The sequence below is a fragment of the Pinus tabuliformis genome, chromosome 2_1 (assembly GCF_031772625.1).
Source record: "Pinus tabuliformis cultivar Carrire ecotype Pingquan chromosome 2_1, CPIR1, whole genome shotgun sequence".
Classification (NCBI taxonomy): domain Eukaryota; kingdom Viridiplantae; phylum Streptophyta; class Pinopsida; order Pinales; family Pinaceae; genus Pinus; species Pinus tabuliformis.
In genome coordinates this window covers 333,286,098-333,309,013 of record NC_142299.1, presented here as the reverse complement: position 1 = coordinate 333,309,013, position 22,916 = coordinate 333,286,098, and the positions used below count along the sequence as shown (strand labels likewise).

At 38.2% G+C, this 22,916-nt stretch overlaps 2 pseudogenes; both read left to right on the top strand.

The window, feature by feature from the left end:
• Nucleotides 1-3,328: 3,328 nt before the first annotated feature.
• On the top strand, nucleotides 3,329-4,002 carry LOC149200192 (protein FLX-like 2 pseudogene; annotated as a pseudogene).
• A 277-nt stretch (nucleotides 4,003-4,279) lies between these two features.
• LOC149200191 (serine/threonine-protein phosphatase 5 pseudogene) lies at nucleotides 4,280-5,383 on the top strand (annotated as a pseudogene).
• Nucleotides 5,384-22,916: the final 17,533 nt, after the last annotated feature.

The window sequence follows — 22,916 nt, the reverse complement described above, 5'->3', positions numbered from 1 at the left end:
TTCTCTAGGCAGAGCCTGCAATCGGGCCAGGTAGCCTCTGGATTCATCCTTCCTTTGGAAGGTGAAATATCCGGTGAAAGCCCATACAATCAATCTCTGTACGAGAAATATTTTGTACTCACGAATTCTAGATCGGAAGCGGTTGAGTTTTGAGCTGGTGGAATTCGAATTTAATTCCAAAGCAAGAGATAAAACTCAGAAACATTCAGTTCGAGAATGGAGACAGTATGCCCCAGTATCTCATGAAGTTCATCCAATGCCGGGATGAGCTAGGAAGTGTGGGGGTGATTGTCGGATGAGGATGGTGAGTCTAGGACTCCTTGACCTTCCTAAGGGTTGGCATAGCTACCAGGACTCGGTGAATGGAAGGGAGAAACTGCCAAATTTGGAACGACTATGGTCGGATTTGATGCAGGAGGAGATTAGACGGTGCACCAGAGACAGTTCTTCATCTATGCATGATGAGGAGAACTGTGCCTTAGCGAGTAAGGCGAAGAAGGGGAAGGAGAAGGTTTCTCTTTTCGAATCTTGTTCTTCCAGTGATGGGAAGAAAGTTGACAAGTCGAAGGTGCGATGCTTTTGTTGTCATGAGATTGGTTCATGGGTCAGGAACCTGTATGCTCTTGAGGTTCAAGATGCATGCAAAGCCTTGAGCAGCGAGGCAACTGATGGAGACTTGGTGGTTGAGAGGGAGTGTATATTACCTCTCAACATGCAGAGCCAGAAGAAGTCTCAGACGATTGTGGAGGAGCCACGATTGGTGCAGCAGCTTCAGGAGATTGTGGAGGAGCCACAACAGGGGAAGCTGAGAGGAGATCGAGTAGAGACATCTACTCATCCAGAGACCTCCAGTAGGGGGAAACTTCAAGCCAGGTGGGCTGAGGGATCGCATGCATCCATACCTCCAGGTAGGAGGTGGGGTGATGTGGATTGATCATCCCAAGGAGGAGGGGCAGGATCCTTGAGGTACCCAACCTCTTGGATGAGACCTTGCTACGGGAGCCCCGATGTGTAGTAGCAGGAACTGACTGATTGGGTAGAGACATATGCGGATGGAGCGGCAGAGAGAGCGACAGTACAGGGAATCCCAGGACAGCGCATAGCTAGCAGGCTGTAGCAATGCGAGAGGCACAAGTGTTTTGCACAGTGCTAGGTGGCAGAGAGAGGTGTGCAATGGTGCGAGATGCATGGAGATGTTGCAGTAGCGCAGATGTCAGAGAGGGAGCACTTGTCAGCAGCAGGTAGAGCTTCAGCACCAGAGGATGTTTCTATCCCAACAGGGAGGTCAGTTGGGAGGTGCAGTGCGGATGCAATGGTGGGAGATAGAACCAGCAACAGCACGGATGCAGTCAGAGATCAAAGTGACAGAGGCTAGAGCAGTCAGATACTGAAGAGCACAGAGATGCATAGTTTCAGTCGACAGAGGCAATAGCAGTCAGAGACTTTGATGACAGAGCAAGTGGACCGGCCAGATGTGTTGCATGGAGAACATTCCAGAGTTATAGGATCGGATTTGAGAGGAAGCCTTTCTTGTTGAGAGGGAGTGTTGAAAAGTGTGCAACAAGAAATTCTTGTTGAGATTGCAACAAGATGATGGAGCTTAGTGAAAAGAGTCGCCTTCACTAAGTAGGCCTGTAGGCTATTTTTGGCGCAAGCCTATTTTTAGACTATGTCTATTTTTGGACATATGGATCATGTCTATGTTTATGGATGATTGATCAAGTTGGGAAAAATAGATGGACTTCTATTTTTGATGAAAGTGTGAGTGATCACAGTGTGAGTGATCAAAGTCTATTTTTAGACTAGCTGTCAAAAATAGAAAAGTCAAATATTATTGTCTCATAATAATATTTGGACTATAAACTTGATCTTATTCTCTTGGAGCACTTCAGGATGAGCTACGGATGTGGTACATGCAGATCCCAGAGGGAAATACGTGGTTACCTATGGGATGACTAATATTTGCATGCAGGACTTCAGTTAGAACTCAAGTGAGTTGAGTTTAGTGGACTGGAGGTGCAGTTGATGGAGTTGTGTTCAGTTTGACTTAGTTAAACTAGTTGTAGTTAGTCTAACTGCATATAGACTAATGATGAGTTGTTAAACTAATTATTAACTCATAATACAACTAAAGAATACATCAGTTAACTCAGTTGCATGTCAGTGCATGTTCAGTTCAACAGGGACAGGTGGTAGAGAATCAAATTGCTATCAGTTGTGACTATAGTTGTGCACCAGATCTTGCACAATCAAGGGATTGAGTATGCCAATGAGTTTGCTCACGTATTTGGCCCACATTTTAGCCTTTGCTCACGTCCACAAAGAGTGAGTGACTATTTTGCAGGTGAAAAACGAGTTTGGGAAGCAATTCTCATCAGTTCTTGAGCAGGTATTGAGCAGTGGAGGCAGGCAAGCAGCGGGGGAGATTTGGAGATCAAATCTGACTGTATTGTGTGTAACAGGTGGAGATACTTGTGAGAAGTATTATGCTTTGTATTGTTACATGATTCAATCAATCTAATATACAGATAGTGTGGGGTTTTTAGCGAGATGCTTTCCCCGGGATACATACTGTGTTAGTGAGTTTGATTGATGCTTCTATGTGCGCCTGTGAATGTTTCTGCTTCTGTAAATTGATGATCAACGTAGAGGAGATTATGTATTATACATGTTCCGCTTATAATTGTATGATCGGGATAATCTCTGTGAATATGTGTTAAATTATTCAAAATTTCTACACAACATACTGAAATGTTAACAAGAAACCTTGAGGAAAGCTCAAGGAGATATTCTGAAATGGTGATGGGAAGACTAGAAGGAAATTCAGAGAAACGGGTTGAACCGGTGATAGAAGAATTGAAGGAACACTCAACACAACATACTGAAATGTTGTCTGAGACACTGAATTCTCATATTTGTAATACTAATTCAAGTGTTAATGTCAATTATGCAGGTGAAAAAGGACAACCAATGAAGATTGTCAAAGAAGTTCATGAAGAAGAGACTATGTTATCTGAAAACATAGTAAAATATCATCATGTTGTCATGATGAAAGGCATGATTGATTCAACCATGGGAGATGTTGAGTTGATCAACCTGAAAAAGATACCTCAAGGAAGAAGACATGAAGCAGAAATTCACCTAGAGAAAGGCGAAAAAAAGGAAGAAGAGTTGACAATGACAAGAAGTCAACAATAGGATCAAGGAGAAGAAGAAAGAAGCTCTCATCAAGAAGCTAATGTATGGGAGAAGGAGCTAGAGTTGTTGGAGAAATGGCTAAAAGCACCAGTACCTGATGAAGACTGCAAGATATCTTCCACATTTCTTCCTCAGTCCTTGTCACAATCGACTGGGAGAGGAATTTGTAGAGACAAAGAGATGGCTAGTAGAGGTCACATGCCACCCCCTTTTGCTAGACACCTTCAAGGCCCAGGCATGGGGCCTGAGATATATGGTCCAGCCATGGGACCTCCTGCAGGTCATCATCCTTTGGATATGTTACCACCACCAGAAGTGTTGGAACATAAGCCTACAACACAAAGAGTGGAGATGAAAAGGCCTACAACAGAAAAGCAAAGGTTAGTTGCAACACATGGAGCTTTGAGACAAGATCTTGTTATGTCTCAACATGAACTGGAGCGATTGCATTTGCATATTGCAGCTATGCAGAATGATAAGGATCAGCAAATTAGAAGTTTTTTGGACAAAATTGCAAATATGGAGGCATATCTCTAGGCTAGTGAATCTATCAAGGCAGAGTTGCAACAAGCTCGTTCTGGTGCACAAAGTATTTAATCAGCTAGACAAGATTTAAATGAGCAAGTGCAACAGCTAAATCAAGAATTGAAATGAGCCCATGCAGAAGTTCAATAGATTCCTGCTATGGATACAGAAGTAGAGAGCTTAAGGCAGGAGCTTCAACGTGGAAGGGCTACATTCGAGTATGAAAAGACTGCAAGCAGTAAAGGAAGCAGAAGCAGAGGAAGAAGTTCACAACTATGAACCAGGGCAAGGAAGCATTATTAGAATAGATGATGCAGAGGAAAAGCTTGAAAACTCTTTGAAGGAGTTAAATCAACACACTGAAGTGTTGATGAAAGAAGAAAGTCCAGAACAACAAGTTGAAATACTGTTGAAAGGAGACACACAGTCTGAATGTGTGAAACAAAGGAAGATGCAGCTGGACAGAAGCAACCAGCTAAAGCAAGAAGGAAGAATTAATTAAGAAGACCAGCAAGAAGATCTACTGGAAACAGAGATTGAGAACATAAGGAAGCTGATGTTGAAGCAGACCAGAAGGCAAAGGTTGGCAGCATTAGAAAAGGTGATCAATCAAGTACTAAAATATTTTCAGCAGGTTAAGAGAATTTGTCCAAATGATCCTGATGCCACCAAGAAGCTTAAAGAGACCGAGACAACAATCCAAAAAGTTAGACTTATTGAGGCCATCTCAGTGAATGATCTTGAGAATCATTCTGTTGTGGATTCCATTGATTTTCGTTCAATATAGGTAGAGCCCTAGTATGCTGGTGCTAGAATAGAAGGAGAAAATGTGACATTGGAATTTATAAAGAAAATGATGGATGACTTCAAGAATCAGAAAAATATACACAGAAGGTATGCATTTCAAATATTATTGCAAGTAAAGGATTTGCTGGAGGTGATGCCATTGCTGGTTGACATCAATATTCTGAATGGAAAGCAATTCACTGTTTATGGTGACATCCATGGTCAGAATTATGACCTTTTGAACATATTTGAGATTAATGGGCTTCCTTCGGAGGACAATCCTTATCTTTTTAATGGTGATTTTGTTGATTGAGGATCATTTTCAGTTGAAGTCATACTTGTGCTATTCACATTCAAGTGTATGTGTCCAACTGGACTCTATCTTGCAAGAGGAAATCATGAAAAAAGGAGTATGAACAAGATTTATGGTTTTGAGGGCGAAGTCAAGTCCAAGTACAATGAAAGCATGGTTGAGCTTTTCACTGAAGTGTTTTGTTGCTTTCCTTTGGCTCATGTCCTCAATGACAAGATTTTTGTTGTCCATGGTGGTCTTTTTAGTGTTGATGGTATAAAACTGGATGATATCAAAGAAATTGATCGATTCCGAGAGTCACCTGAAGAGGGTCTGATGTGTGCAATACTTTGGAGTGATCCACAACATCGTAAAGGGCGTGGGCCCAACAAACGAGATGTTGGTTTGTCTTTTGGAGAAGATGTGACCAAAAGGTTTCTCCAAGAAAACAATCTTGAGTTGGTGGTCAGGTCTCATGAAGTTAAAGAGGAAGGTTATGAAATTGAACGTGATGGAAAACTTATTACGGTTTTCTTAGCACCAAACTATTGTGACCAAAGAAGGAAGATGAAGCAGGAATAAGCTGACATGCAACAGAAATGGAGGAGCAGAACATATGGACAACTCCATCACAAAGTCTGGGATCTAGGAGGAAATTTTTTCTTTTTGAAAGCACATGATGAGGAGATCATGAATGTTTTCAAGTGTGGGAGTCTGATGCAGGAGCATTGGCTCAAGTACCAAATTATATCTATGTTAGCTTAGGGGGGTGTTGGTATTACTAGGAAGTTGGTTTCCTAGGGTCGATTAAATGCATTTTTTATAAGTTATTAATAGGCTTGAATTATAAGTGTTCTCGAATGTTTGAGAACCTAATTAGATCTAGTCTGGTGAGATTTTGTAGGGATAAGAAATCCTAATTTAGGTGTTAGTTAGAGGTTTGTGGGTCGTTGGGGATATCAAGATCTAGCTGAGGAAAAGGTGGAACTGAATCATAACCAGTTCAGAATCCTGGGTATAGAAGATATATTCGAAGAATGTCACAGAGGGGGGAAGAGATTAGATTTTAGTTATTGTTTTGTAAGCCTAGGGAATATGATGGATCAGAGGCCATTAAATTAGAAGATCAGGCCGAGTAGACACAACGAGTCTCATTTTGTAATTATGTATCGATTAATATATATGCACAGAAATTAATTTCCAATGTATTAGTGTGTTTCGATATTGTGTTGTGGTTGAAGTCTGGATGCTGTAAACCGCCAACAGAATGTGGATATACATTTGTGAATCCAACATATTGGATAAGCCCCATAAACCAAGGCACAGATTTTGATTGCTTGCTCTGGAATAACAACCAGACACAGTTGTGCTACAGTTGCAATTCCTGTAAAGTGGGGCTATTGGAAAACCTGAAAATAGACTAGAGAGTGGCCGATATTGTATTGTTGGTCACAATGGTGGCCCTCATTTGCGAGTACATAGTTGGATGCAGCGCCTTCCACAAAGCAAGACAGAGGAATGCCATAGACCTCTGAATCCATCTGAGGAATCAAAGTGATTGTCGCAGTCTAGAAAAGGAATCGATTATTAGACCAGAGCACAAATTGGTAGGTTGTTTGAGGTCATGCTGAGAGCAATTTTTGAAACCGAGGTACTCAGGCTCGCATTTGGGGTTTTGTTGGCCAACCTCTAGGACGAGCATGCTTGTCCAAACTCTGCCAAGCTGAGAGGAAACCTGGGCATATTCGCAAAGGCTGATACTGTATCACTGGTGTGTGGGATCAGTGAAACATTGATTGTAGTAGGTCTGAGGGTTTATTTGATGAGGAGTTGATACGTATGCAGGGTTGAAATTAGATACAAGACCAAATTAGAAGTGACAACTGTAGAAGTGAATGAGTATCATATACACCTGTTTCGATCCTAAGGTACCAAGCCATAAGCTTGGCATCAATGTGGCATTGGTTTCCAAATCATCTACTATTTTTCATATATATAAACATATTGATATAGCAATAGTGTAAAAATATTCTAAAAAGCATATCTTAATGTCTCATTCTTAAAATTATACAAATTGCATATCACAAAGAAAACTCTTGATAAACACAAACAATGGAGACCTAAGAAATGAGGTCTGAAGTGATTACGAGAAATAAAAAATTTAAAGTGGGCAATGGGGAGTGCATCGATTACATAAACCATCCGTAGAGGCACCGGTTAATAAATTAAAGAAAAAATGTTTTCTCCTTCAGGTCATTAACCTTTGCGTGTGGGGTCCACTTTGTTAATGGTCTACCGGATCGAATCTTGATCTCTTTGCGTGTGTGACCCATAATGCTTGCTTTTCCATCTTCCCGTGCAGCTCTTCCACATGTCGTGAACAATGCGTGAAGGAGACGTCGGCATCATCCCAAAAAGCACACTACATGGAAAAAGCAGAACCCAACAAAATGGTTGACATCGAAAGCATATTGTCTAATGTGAATCTTATGGACTACAACTTGACACGCATCTATTCAATTGGACGACCCCTCACACGTGTCAGTCAAATTGATATCTGTACAAATTTTCCAACTAAAAGTGTTGCATACGGAACATGATAGTTAGAAAAAATTAATGGGAAATACACAGCTTTCACATTAAGCAAGGTAAGGTTGGAAACCTCATCCATAACTCTAATTTGTATTATTAACTATTATTCACTTGAGAAAATGAAAAGTTATAATTGAATAGTAACAATATTTGAGGAATAATTAGAATAAGGATTTTGAAATTAATTATGGTTCTAAAATGTGTAAAGAGACGCAGATAAGATTGTTAAATTGTGATAATTTCAAAGACATATGTACATTTGAATTTAATATTTTAATATTATTAGTTTTTCAAGAGAGAATATAACATTATTTAATAATAATAAAAAATGAAAACTACAATCTCAAGTCATTTATTCATTAACTTTGCATGTCAATATGAAAATAGCACAATCAAATTGAGAATAGAGGGCAATTTCTTCAAATAAATAAAATCTTAACTTAATTACTTAAATAGAAAGCTAAGTTATCCAATAAAATTGTTCACTGTTTCATTTTGAGATATATTTTTACTTATTTATTCATTATGAATTGAATTGAATGATTTTAATTTATATAAAAAAAAATTTATCTTTCATTAATTATGAAATTATCCATAATAATAATATAATATTGAATTTATTTATTAAACAAATGAATTAATCTATGTTCATATTAATCTCGCATTCATTAAGTTTCTAAGAAATATATTTCAACTTCAATATTATTTAAACTTCTATGAAATATATTTCAACTTCAATAGTATTTAAAGTGAGTTTTAACCTATTATTGTTATATGTCAAAGTGCTATTAATTTGACATTTTTTACTATGCAGAAATTCTCCCAAGAATAATTCAACATGACTGGGGAATTCTTCTACAATCCTTCTAAATTGTAAGTGCCTTTGAGCTAAATCAAAACTCTTTATGACTATTTGCATTCAATGAATTTTTTAGCACTAACTTTTGTAATTCAGTGGGTAAACAAATTTACAAGGCAGACAAATTACCAAGCACAACAAACAACATACATATTTTATGTCAAATGATCATCGGCATGAAACGTCCCCACCCCCAAAAAAAGAAAAAACACTCAAAAAAAAAACATAAAATTGTAGGAGGCATTCATGTACTCGAGCTTAAACTTGGTAGATATAGGTCAAAATGTTCTCTTATCTATAAGGTCAATAAACCATTTAAGATGATTGGCAGACTCAAAAGATAAAACTTAAAATTCCTACTTGCAAGCATGTAACTCCCCCCTCCATATACAAGCTTCAATCACATTGATTTTCTACTGACAATCAATATGCTCAAAACATATTATTAAGAAATTCCCCAATGGCAAGTCATGCTCAAAACAGATTATTAAGAAATTTCCCAATGGCAAGTCATTAATGCTAACTACTGAAAATAACAAATATCAATTCCCCTTCAAACTTTTGTCAATTTTCCGAAACATCTCATCATTGCTAAGAATGTTTACTTTCTCAATATGAAATTAGACTACTTATAAAAAAAATACAACCACAAAAAAATACAACCACATTATTCATGGGAAAACCAATACTTACAGGATATAATTAAATTATGTGAAGATACTTAAATGCATTAGGAATGGTTAACTAATTTAAAATGATTATGTTTTTAATTTATTAATTAAAAGACTTATATTTTCAATTTGGATTTTTATATTAATATCATTTTAAAAGAAACTTGGTTATTATTTTAATGTGTTACTATATCCTTCATGATGGGGTGTAGAAGTTGGTGCATCTCTCCCTTCGGAAAGAGCGGTGGATACATGTAGTTAATGCAAAAGTTGTCACTATGTGTGTTATTAATTGTTTTAAAATTTGCTTTCAAAGGAGAGATTTTTGTTGGAGGTGGTATTGGGGATTTGAGGGCGTGGGTTTTACCTCGTCCTCTAGTTCTCAGGGCTCCTTTGGGCTGTAATGGTTAATGGTTGATAGCTATGTAGTTGCACTGGTAAGTGGAGGCGTTGCATTGGTTAGTGATCCTTACTTGGCAAGCCGTTCTCTCTACACCTTGGTGAATTATCTTTTACTTTGGTTGTGGAGGTTGACAGTGGGGTTTTGGGATATGGCTTTATCACCTTTGTTATAATTGTTGTCGAGTTTTTTTGTTCCTTTTGTTACTTGGAGGATTTGGAAAGTGGATGAAAAGTTACAATTTAATAGTAACAATACTTGAGGAATAGTTAGAATAAGGATTTTGAAACTAGCGATTGCCCCAAAAGGTGAAAAGCGAGGCCTATATGATTGTTAAATTGTGATAATTTCAAAGGCACATGTACATTTGAATTTAGCATCCAAATATTATCAGCCTTTCAAGAGAGAATACAACACCATTTAATAAAAAAAATGAAAAGTGCAATCTCAACCTATTAATTGATTAACTTAGGAGTGTCAATATGAAAATAACACAATCAAAGTGAGAATATAGCGTAATTTCCTCAAATAAAAAAAAACTTATCTTAATTACTTAATTGAATCAATGAATAACTATAAAAATGGATGAATGGAAACCTAAGTTAGCCCAATGAAATTGTTAACTGTTTCGTTTTAAAATATATTTTTACTTATTTATTCATTATGAATTGAATTGAATGATTTTAATTGATATAATTTTAAAAAATAATTTTTTTTATCTTTAATCAATTATGAAGTTATCCTTAATAATAATAGAATAGTGAATTTATTTATAAAACAAATGAATTAATCTATATTCATTTTAATTTCACATTCATTAAGTTTCTAAAAAATATATTTCAACTTCAATTATATTTAAAGTGAATTTTAACCTATTATTTTTATATGTCACAGTGCTATTAATTTATTCTGGCAAGAATAGTTCAATATGACCGGAGAATTCTTCTACAATCCTTCTAAATTATAAGTGTCCTTGAGCAAAACCAAAACTCTTTATAATAATTTACATTCAATTAAATTATCATACTCTTCTTGTGTTCGAGAGTCGAATGTTGTCTTCGTTTCGAGCTGGTGCAAGCTGAGACCATAATCTTTAGTTTTGTTCTGATCTGTTCACCTAAGATCAGCCGGGTTGACATGGTAAAAAAAAGGGATAATTGGAGCCCCAGACTGTCGCATGAGGAGGAGTTCATGTAAACACCAACGGGATTCTGCATATTTTGGTGAAAAGACGGCAACATGGACGGAGGCGTTTCTAATTACAGCTTCTAATTGAGAAGGAAAAGGTAGTCCTTCCTGCAAATCCTGTTGATCTAAAAAGGGTCTCAATCCACGTAAATGAAGAGCACAGTAGAGATGGCTGGCAAAGTTCTTCTTCACTTCCCCACGATGGTTGATAAACGCATCCGAAGATCTCTGATTTTCCATTTCAATTTCTTCGATTTCACAGGGGGTTTGGGTGCTCGAGGATGCAGGCGTTGGGTATGCCATTGGCAATTGTTCGACGATTATACGAACGGAAAGAGAATGATAAATTGGGTGCTGCAAAGCTCTGGATGGTCAATGCAGAGGGAGATGACGACTTTAGGAGGTGCAGATACAATTCATTATGAATTGTATTGAATGATTTTAATTTATATAAAAAAATTGTCATCTTTCATTAATTATGAAATTATCCATAATAATAATATAATATTGAATTTATTTATAAAACAAAAGAATTAATCTATATTCATTTTAATCTCACATTCATTAAGTTTCTAAGAAATATATTTCAATTTCAATATTATTCAAACTTCTATGAAATATATTTCAACTTCAATATAGGTTAAAGTGGGTTTTAACTTATTATTTTTATATGTCAAAGTGCTATTAATTTGACATTTTTTACTATGCAGGAAATCTCGCATGAATAATTCAACATGACGGGGGAATTCTTCTACAATCGCTCTAAATTGTAAGTGCCTTTGAGCTAAATCAAAACTCTTTATGGCAATTTTCATTCAATTGAAAGGATTTTTTAGCACTAACTTTTGTAATTCAGAAAAATTTACCAGACAAACAAATTACGAAGCACAACAAACAACATACAATATTTTATGTCAAATTGTGGCATGCATGCTGGAAAAAAATAAAAAAATGAAATAAAATAAAAATTAAACCCCCTCCCCAAAAACACTCAAAAAATAAAAAACTAGCATAGAACTGCAGGAGGCATGCGTGTACTCCAGCTTAAACTTGGTAGATATAGGCCAAAATGTTCTCTTAGCTACAAGGTCAATACACCATTTAAGATGATTAGCCGACTCAAAAGATAAAATTTAATATTCCTACTTGCAAACATGTAACTGCCCCCTCCATATACAAGCTTCAATCACATTGATTTTCTGCGGACAATCAATATGCTCAAAACATATTATTAAGAAAATTCCCAATGGCAAGTCATGCTCAAAACAAATTATTAAGAAATTTCTCAATGGCAAGTCTAATGTTAACCACTGGAAATAATAAATATCAATTCCCCTTCAAACCTTTGTCAATTTTTCCAAAACATCTCATCATTACTAAGAATGTTTACTTCCTCAACATGAAATCACAATACTTATTAAAAAAAAACTATGAACCACTTTATTCTTGGGAAACCATTTTTTTGCAAAACATCTCATCATTGCTAAGAATGCTTACTTCCTCGATATGTAATCAGACTACATATTAAAAAAAAACTACGAACCACTTTATTCTTGGGAAAACCAATACTTACAACATGTAATTAAATTATGAGAAGATACTTAAATGCATTAGGAGTTGTTAACCACTTTAAAAGGATTATATTTTTAATTTAATAATTAAATAATTAAAAGAATTATATTTTTAATATGGATTTTTATATTAATATCTTTTTTTGCTGAAGCAAGAGTCGTACCTTCTATTTTGCTAAATCGCAAAACAACTTACATAAAATACAACAGTCCCAAAGGAACTGTGGGCCAAAGAAAAACCATCCGCTAACAGCCTAGGGCCCCGAGCTAAAGGCAAAACCACTAAGCATCGCTCCCACAAAGAAACTACAATATCCACAAAATACAGACAAAGTCGAGACCGTTCGATCTCTGAGGGGAGATCGAACAGACGAGGCTCAAATCGGGCCGGAAACAAGCAAACAATTAAAATTTCGAATCAGACCCAATGAGGAATTAGGGACCCAACTAAAAGGATTTCAGGTCCAAATGGGGGGATAACCCTCGAGCATGTAGAGCGCGCGAAAGCCACCAATTCCCACCGTGACGCGAAACCTGCCTGGAAGATATTCTTCCCCGGATCAGCACCATTTTCCTTGACCATCGATCCTCCACTCTAGATCCAAAGGCAGAGGATAATATCGCAATACCTAGTAGCGCGACGATTAACCACGCAATAGCCATCCTGGACCCACCAACATGCTCGCTTGTTCCTGACCGTAGATCCGTCTTGCATGATCCGACGACCGAGGAGCATATCGCATGAGCCTAACCCACCGATAGTTACTGCACGATGAGGGCGGTATTCCTTCCCCATACAATGCCACGTGTTGTTTTGTGAGAGGAATCGCTCCCAACTCCACAAAACCACTTCCCACGTGAAGGGCATGTGATGGACAAAAAACCACCTTGCAAGTGGTATTACCACCACAGAAAGGAACACAAGAGTTTTAAGGCTACCGAGAAAGCTGGAATTCCAGCCCCATGTATCAACCCATCTCCGTGGGTGCATGAACCAGTGCAAAATGAAAATCCATCTATTCGGCCGACCATTTACAGAACTATGTCTACTCAGCAACTTCCATTTGAAATTCCTATGTTCGTATTGTCGATGGTAGGGGAGGCCGACAGTGACCTGCATCCCTAGAATGTTCTTACTTCGGAAAAACACTGCATAAAGAGACCAAATCAACTAAGCCTCGCCTCTGTGTATTTGTTTTAAAACACCATCATGTCCTCATCCGCTTGGTCATGACATTGCACCTTTAATCTATTTAGAGGCATTTCAGGCTAACTCAGCGCAGCCCTGCTTTTGGTACAGAGCACTCCTTGATTGGCCAAGATGTCCACCAATTTATTTTTTGTCCTTCACACATGGTTAAAACTCACGGTACGTAAGCCTTGAAGATGAAGTTGAATCCTTTGAAAGACCTGGAGCAGCCTCCATTGTTTTGAGACTTTTTCCGGCTCTGTGCCACAGCTGATTCTTTTGACCGAGTTTATGATTAACTCTGAATCAGCTTCGACAATAACATTCTGGAGATTATCCTGCTTCAGGAATTCTAAACATTGTTCAAGAGCCATTAATTCCACCATATTGTTAGTGGCTCCTCCCAAATGGCAATGGAAAATAAAAAGGAGACTACCTTTTTCATCCCTTAACACCCCTCCAGAGCTAGCAATACCCGGGTTATCTTTGGAAGCCCCATCAATGTTGTATTTCAAAAAACCCTAAGGGGGAGGATGCCAATAATCCTGCTTAGTATCCAGTTTCAAAACCTTCCTGTCCAGGCCCTATGGAATAAGCCCCTGCATACCCAACTTAAGAAGTATCTGTGTTTCAGCTTCTGAAGGTGGATTCTTAGGGAAAGTTTGCACTATGGTACTTACCGTCTCCTTAAGTTGTCTTAAGATTTTCTTAAAAAGGCATTGGGGGGAACTTTTTTCATTCTTAAAGATTATTTTGTTCTTTTCTTTCCAGATATTCCATATTATGAAGCTTGGCGTTAAAGCCCAGGCTGAGCCTAGAAGATCAAAATCAGAGTAGTTGTGTCTCCAATTGATTAGGGTATTGATAATGCTTCCTTTGTCCCTGTCTATCTACTAGAAAATGGTGGAAAAAGTATCCCACAACCAAGAGGTTAAAATGTAATTATTGAGAAGGTGCTCCATTATTTCCTCCTGGGCTTCACAGAGTTGGCATCTGGAAGGCCCAGAACACCCCTCTTCCGAATGTTATCCCAAGTCAGAATTTTCCTATGATGAACCAACCACATGAAGAGTTTAATCTTCATCCATCCTTGATGTCTCCATATGTTCTGCCAAACCCTGTCTGGTTCAATGGAATCCAGCTCAAGGAGTATGCATTTTGCCTCCTTAAGATTGAAGGTGCCTACATAATTGTTGCCCCATCTAAGTTGATCATGCCCCCCTGTCACTAAAATTTTCCTTTGTTCCAATATTGTCAGAAGTGCCTCTGCTTTGGCTTTCAGTGGGCTATCTTCCTTGTGATCCATATTCTTCCAGGTTCTCCATTTTCCTTCACTATTGGTTTGATCCCAAAAATCTTTTACCTTAAATAACCTTTTGGTATCAGTTTCTTTCTTGAGATCCAGAAGGTCCTCTCTTAACTGTGTAGGTTGTTGTTGTCATTTATCCTCCCAAAACAAAGCAAGATCACCATCTCTGATCTCCCAGAAGTTGTTTTTTTGTACTAATCCTTTATTCCCCCAGGCCTTATTCCAGATGTGTGAGCCCTTTATGATGCCAGACATCCTTATGAGATCATTATCTTGCCAAGTGATGGCATATTTTTCTTTCTAGATACTAGCCCACTGCGCCTTTGGGTCTTTTACCCAACGCCACCATAATTTCACCCCTAAAATTTTACTTAGTGCTTTTAGATCATCCAGTCCAAGACCCCCATATTTTTTAGGTTTGCAAATCTTCTCCCAGGCTACCAAGGCCCATTTCTTTCTTTCCTCCCCCTTCCCCCAAAGAAAGTCTCTTTGGATGGTTCTAAAATGTTGCAAAACTCCTTTTGGAGCTGGAAGGGCTGATAGCATGAAGATGGGGATTGATTGGAGAACAAATTTTGTAAGCACTAACCGACCAGCCAAGTTTAAAGATCTAAAGGTCCATTTCCTGATTTTATCCTGCATCTTATTAATCACCAGCTCCCAAATGCCCTTGTGCAAAGGTTTATCAGTAAGAGGAACTCCCAAATATTTGGAGGGAAGGACATCCCTTTGAAAGCCTAGAATCCTGGAGATATTTTTTTGAATAGCAATATTGGTATTAAAGAAAAAAAACTTAGATTTGGAGAGATTAACTTCCATACCTATAGCCATGGCAAAGTCAGACAGGATATGTTTGTACGCTAGAGCTTCTTTGACTGTGGGGATTCCCTACAACATAGTATCATCAACAAATTGTTGATGGGTCAAAGCCTAACCAGTCTCTGAAAGTTGGAGGCCTTTGATATTACCAACTTCTTTCGCATGCTTGATAGACCAACCCAATCCTTCCATCATGAGGATGAAGAGAAAGGGAGAGAGCGGATCACCATGCCTGAGGCCTCTGGAAGGCGTAAAAGTCTTGGAAGGATAAGCATTAACCAGAATTAAAAAGCTGGAAGAAGTTACCAGGGCCATGACCCATCTTACCCAGTTATGATCAAACCCAAAAGCAATAAGGACCCTCCTTATATAGGTCCAATTCAACTTATCATAAGCTTTGGCTAGGTCCAATTGCATAATCATACCAGCCTTCCTATTTCTTGTCAATGAGTGCACCACCTCATGCGCTTGAATGATGTTATTGAGAATTTGTCTGCCCTCCACATAACCATATTGCTCCACAGAAACTAGAGTAGGAAGAAGTGGTTTGAGTCTGTTAGCAACAACCTTGGATATTATCTTATATACCACATTGCACAAGGCTATGGGTCTAAACCTGTCTAGAGTCTGAGCATTGTCCTGTTTGGGGATCAGGGAGATGAAGGAAGTATTGAGCACCTTCAAAATAGTTCTATTCAACCTAGAATCTTCCACTATGTTCAGAATATCCTGTTTAACAATATTCCAGCAAGCTTTAAAGAAATCCACATTGAAACCATTAGGGCCTGGTGCTTTACCATTCTGCATTTCTTTGATGAGCTCACTAACATCCTCTTCTGTCACTGGCCTATTGAGATTGAAATTATCCTCTCTAGTAACCAGTCTAGGAATATGTCCTGTTAGATCCCTGATAAAATTCTCTCTGTCTGGAATGGTTTCCTATGCTATTCCATGAAAGTGCTAAACTAACACATCTTCTATATCTTCATGGGAATTAAGAAGATGACCACCCTCATCCTTAATCGAAGAGATCCTATTATGAGATCTATTCGCTATGGTAGATTTGTGGAAAAATCTAGTGTTACGCTCCCCTTCTTTCAGCCATTGAACTCTGGATTTTTGTCTCCAAAATATTTCCTCTTGTTTACATAAATTCTCCCAGTCTTGATGGTGTTTGGTGACTTGGTCATTTCTATCTTTATCAAAGCCATCCATGATAAGGGTTTGATTGAGTTCCCACATTTTATCTTCAACAGCTTTTTTCGCTACAAAAATATTGCCAAATTCATTCTTGTTCCAATCTTTAAGTTTTAGCTTAATGTGCTTTAGTCTTCCGTGTCGCTAGAACATTCTTGTTCCCTGAATATGCAGATCTTCTGTCCACCATTTTGTGATGTTTCTTATGAAGTCTGGGTGGGTGAGCCAAATATTATCAAATCTGAAAGTTCTCTTCTTGGGGGTACCAATGCCCTGAACCTCAAGTTGAACAGGCCAATGGTCTGAGCCTCCAAACGGGAGAATTCTCGCTATCATTTCCTTGTTGGTGAGCATAAGGTCCTCTGAGATTATGAATCTGTCTAATTTTGAGGCTACTTGAGACTCTCCTCCTCTTTTATTGTTCCAAGTAAAGAGACCATTACTCATGTCAATATCAACAAGCTTCATATTATCTATAAAAGTTTGAAATGTTGAAGAGTCTTTGCTTAAAGTTCTAGTTCCCCCTTTTTTCTCTGAAAGTGATTTGATCATGTTGAAGTCCCCACACAAGATCCATGGTACATCTACATGTCTGTCTCTAAGCTCCATAAGAGAATTTAGAAACCTGAGTTTATCATCCATTCTTTGAGGGCCATAAACATTCATGACCAGATAGGTCTCCCTATCTCCCACCAGTTGTATAACCACTGATAAATAATTTCTAGATGCCTCAATATCTATTATGCCAATCTTTTGGGGGTTCCAAAGAGTAAGTATGCCCCCTGGTGTGTTATCTGCTTTGACTTATATAAACTAAAATCTATTGAGCCATTTGTTGTGAATTTCTTTAATTTTTTGAATGGAACATTTAGTTTCGTGGATAAAGATCATATCTAGAGCTTCTTGTTTCATTCTATTACTAAGAATTCTTTGTTTTCTTTTACTACCCAAACCTCTGATATTCCAATATGTAAACTTCATTATTAAAGATTCGTAAAGGAGTAGCTGGTTAGATCTTTCATCTTACCTGAATCTATCATTAGCTTTCCACATTCCATCAATAACTCATTCTGCTTTTTCCTGCCTCTTTTCTTTCCTGGGTTTTTGGGTGCTAATCCAAGTGTGATTTTCATAGTTTTCACACCTTTATTGTGCCGCCTTTCATTTTTTCTTTGCCTGTCCAACCCTTTAGCCTGAGTTTTCCATAGGAACAGCTACTGTACTCTATTGAACTCTTCTTGTGGTAATGAGTCTACCCCACTCATGGTCCCCTATTTCAAGAACCATTCCAGATCTAGGTGTTCCCTATCAAGAATCTCCTGCAGTTCATGATCCTCCATTTCCATCTCACTCTGGGTCATTTCTTGGTCCAACTCCAGTTCTGCATCACTCAGCATAGTCTCTTTCTGTTTGTTAATATCATGTGTTTGTACTCTGTCTTCTTCTTTCTCCTTCTCCACTGGGCTTCCTTCCATAACCTGATCTTCTTTTGTTATCTCTTCTTCTTCTTCGAGTACTTGGAACCTATTCAAATTAGCTTGTTTCCCTTCTGTTTGATGTTGCTTTGGCTCCCTCTTGCCCCCTTTTCCTCTATGTAACACTTTGTGAAAGCCCTCAATATCTTTCATTGTGGTCGCTTTACTTCTGTTCTCTATTTTACTAAGAGGGCAGTCTCTAAATAGGTGCCCATGCTCATGGCACCTCTGACATCTGAAAGGAATATGTTCATAGTCTATTGTTTGCACCCATTCCTCATCAAAAACTTCCAAGATGACCTCATCCGGTAGAGCTCCAGAGAGATCCATCTCCACACATATTCATGCGAAGGAAGTGTACTTTCCCCTTTTGGTGGCCTCAGAAGCTTTGACAAAATGCCCTAATTTGTTTCCTATGGCAGATAACGATTCTGTTTGCTAGTAATCAAGAGGTAGAGAGTAGAGTCTTACCCAGACCGGGACCGAAGTGAAAGTTTCTCGCTCAGGGACAAAATTCATCATCCATGGTCGCATGTAGAGGCTTGTTGCTGCATAAAAGTAGGGCCCTCCTTCAAACACCTTATCTTTATCCTCAATATTTGTGAAGATCACAGTGAACAAACCCTTTGACCCAAGATGTAGGTCAATGCTTCCTTTTGGTTTCTAGTTGTATTTAATCCATGTCTGTAAAGCCTTTTCAGTGGGCCATAATCCCATGAATTTACAAATGATAGCATATGTCCGCATGTGGTCCCTATGCGCCTGTAGAGTAGGATCATTTAAAACTACTCTGGGTGTGACCTCAACTTTGGGTTTACATGGCCCCGTTTGTGCTTTGTTTTTCGCTCCCTATTCCTTGTCTTCTTCCTCATTTTCTATATTGTTGTTATTCTCCCTTGACTTGTTTAATTCTAGCTCCTCTTCCATGTTCCTTATCCATTCACCTAAAGGACCTCTGACACTCTCTATTGGTTTCTTACCTTGGCTAGCCACTGCCTACCTATAGGAGGGAGTGGAGCTCCCTCCTTTGCGCCCTTCCATGGAGTTCTTACACCTGCAAACGCCTAAAAACCCTAGCTCTTCAACAGTGTAGAAGTGGGTGCGTCTCTCTCTTCTGAATGAGTGTTGGTGTATCACCTCGTTGATTTCCGTGAAGTTGTGGATACATGTAGTTAATGCGAAGGTTGTAGCTATGTGTGCTATTAATTATTTAAAATTTTGCTTCCAGAGGAGAGATGTTTGTTGTAGGTGGCATCGGTGGTTTGAGGGCTTGGGTTTTACCTTGTCCTCTAGTTCTCAGAGCTCCTCTGGGTTGGCATGGTCCATGGTCGATAGCTATGTAGTTGCATTGGGAAGTGGAGGCACTGCATTAGTTAGTGATCCTTACTTGGCAAGCCATTCTCTCTACACCTTGGTGAATTTTCCTTTTCTTTGGTTGTGGAGGTTGACAATCGGGTTTTGGGATATGGATTTATCACATTTGTTATAATTTTTTTATTTGTTAAGCTTGGTAGGACCTTCCATTTTCTATTCATAATCGACAAATTTACACCACATAGTTTGGCTAGGTGGTCTCAACTTTCCCAATGGGAAACCAAGTTTGTTGGCCACTTATTCTCATTGTAAGCCATCCAAAAACAATAAAGTTTCAATATTTCTAGCCAAGCTATATATGTCTCTGTTTCATGACCAGACTCTATATTTCTATCTATACATATACTTGCATGGCGAAAAGTAAATGCTAACCACAGATATAACAAAATTAAACATGGTAAACTGACTAGCCCTTCTGCTCCTCCAAGGCCATTTCCACTGGCGTTGGATCCTTAACAATTGCTCAAAGCATCCCTGACAGTTCCAGGATGCATGGAATGTGTCTTTCGATTCTGTCCAACCTAATATCATGCTTGTGGAGTTGGAACTGAATTTTCTACAGATCTTGTTTGTAGCTCGGCATCCCTTGGAGAGAAACTACCATACCCACCGACATTTGTTCCATGGCCTTACCCAACAGGATTTTCATTAGCCAATAGAGGTACAATGTTTGCTTAAATTGTGTTGTCCTTCCTCTGGTGTTCCCAGGATCTAGGATGAGTGTCCTCCAATTTTTCATATCCTCCTCTGTCTCACTACTCTACTTAATTTCCTCTTCCCATTCTTCTAATATATTCTGGATGCCTTCATCTGTGCCTTCACAATATTCTGTAGCAGCTTCACTCATAAGATGCTCTATCAACTTCCTCCCTCTGCAAGGCTCCAACGTGCTCAGTCCTTATCCTTTCTGGGCTCCCAACCCCATCTTCCACATCCATGACCTCTCGCAGGCCGAGCCATGTCAAAGTTTCCTGAAACTTGTTCACAACAAATATTTGTTAACCAAAAAAAAATTGACATACTATACCACTGGTTGCTTCCCTGAATTGAATTGTCGATGTCGTCATCCTCCCCATTCATTTCCATTTTCCATTTACTATCAGTGTCAGAGGCGAGATGGGCAGAGAGCCAGTCCTTAGAAAGGGCTAGACTCCATAACCCTTCTATCATCTCACCCCTCCACCCCCAATGCCTCTCATACGCCATGAGGTTGGCAATCCCAGGCCAAGGCCATGCAAGTGAGCATAGCCTCAGATGGACAGGTTTCCTTCCATGAATTACAACCCCTTTCCCCTCTGCCCAGAAATCTAGAGTACTACCCCAGTCATTTTCATACCCAACATCATCCTCAAGGACCCTAGAAATTCTCTTAACGTGAGAATTTCTCTCATTGCCCTAGCAGTTGCAGTGGTTTTGGAAGCAAGGCCAAGCTCTTACATGACATATTAACTGACCCTCATTGCCTTCAGCCTCAGACACAAATCCTCTACCTACCAAACCCCATCAACCAGCCCCACTCAGCCCTCGGTGTGTTGTACCTGAGTTCCCATTACCAAACAATGTAAGGTCAAAACAGCCAGAGGCAGGGTCAATACCCGGCAAGCTCATTACAAATACGCATAGCCAAACCATTACATCTAGTCACCTCCTCCATTCCCCCCAATTACCCTTCCCAATTATCCCCCTCTCCCACCAGCAAAAACCAAACTAGGTCCTCATTACAAAGGAGGCAAAAAGCCAAGAAACATACACGTTGCCGCTTGTAGACCGTCTCCAAGTTTGATGCTGTTGGTATCAACGCCTTCCTGTTTTCCTACTCCAGCTCCTTACTTCACAAGCAAACTCACCATCCTTACCTACCTGTCTACCATTTGCTTTTATAAACCCTGTCTCTCCACTGTCGTCTCTACCACCTTTCCCACCACCCTTGCATGCACTCATGCTAAGGGCCACTATACCCATCGTTTTGAGCATGTTGGGGGCACTGGTATGTAATTCATATGTACACCTCATTACTTCCCGCAAGAATTTCCAACCACTGGCACGCACCCTGATCAGGGTCATCACCTTTGATATAATTGTTCTTTTTTCTGTCATCAAATTTTTTTGTTCCTTTTGTTACTTGGAGGATTTGGAAAGTGCATGAAAAGTTACAATTTAATAGTAACAATATTTGAGGAATAGTTAGAAGATGGATTTTGAAACTAGTGATTGCCCCAAAAGGTGAAAAGGGAAGCCGATAAGATTGTTAAATTGTGATCATTTTAAAGACACATGTACATTTGAATTTAGCATCCTCTTAATATTATCAGCCTTTCAAGGGAGAATACAACACTATTTAATAAAAAAATGAAAAGTGCAATCCCAACGCATTAATTGATTAACTTGGCAGTGTCAATATGAAAATAGCACAATCAAAATAAGAATATAGTGTAATTTCCTCCCAAAAAAAATCTTAACTTAATTACTTAATTGAATCAATGGACAGCTATAAAAATGGATGAATAGAAAGCTATGTTAGCCCAATGAAATTGTTAACTCTTTCATTTTAAAATATATTTTTACTTATTTATTCGTTATGAATTGAATTGAATGATTTTAATTGATATAATTTTAAAAAATAAAAAATTATCATCTTTAATCAATCACGAAGTTATTCGTAATAATAATAGAATAGTGAATTTATTTATAAAACAAATGAACTAATCTATATTCATTTTAATCTCACATTCATTAAGTTTCTAAGAAATATATTTCAACTTCAATATTGTTTAGACTTCTAAGAAATATATTTCAACTTCAATAGTATTAAAGTGAGCTTTAACCTCTTATTTTAATACGTAACAGTGCTATTAATTTGGCATTTTTTACTATGCAGAAATTCCCGCACGAATTATTCAACATGGTTGGGGAATTCTTCTACAATCCTTGTAAATTGTAAGTTCCTTTGAGAAAAAGCAAAACTCTTTATGACAATTTGCATTCAATTGACATGATTTTTTTGCACCAACTTTTGTAATTCAGTAGGCAGCGAAGACAATGAGGCAAACAAATTTACAAGCACAACAAACAACATACAATATTTTATGCCAAATGATCATCGACATGGAGGACATGCATACTCAGATAAATTAAAAACCAAAAATAAAAATCAAGCATAAAAATTGCAGGATGCATGCATGTACTCCATCTTAAACTTGGTAGATATAAGTCAAAATTTCCTCTTCACTACAAGGTCAATACAACATTTAAGATTATTAGTCGAATCAAAAAATAAAAGTTAAAATTCCTACTTGCAAGTATGTAACTCCCCCCTCCATATACAATCTTCAACCAGATTGCTTTTCTGCTGAAAATCAATATGCTCAAAATAGATTATTATGAAATTTCCCAATGGTAAGTCATTAATGCCAACCACTAGCAATAACAAATATAATTTCCCCTCCAAACCTTTGTCAATTTTTCTTAGAT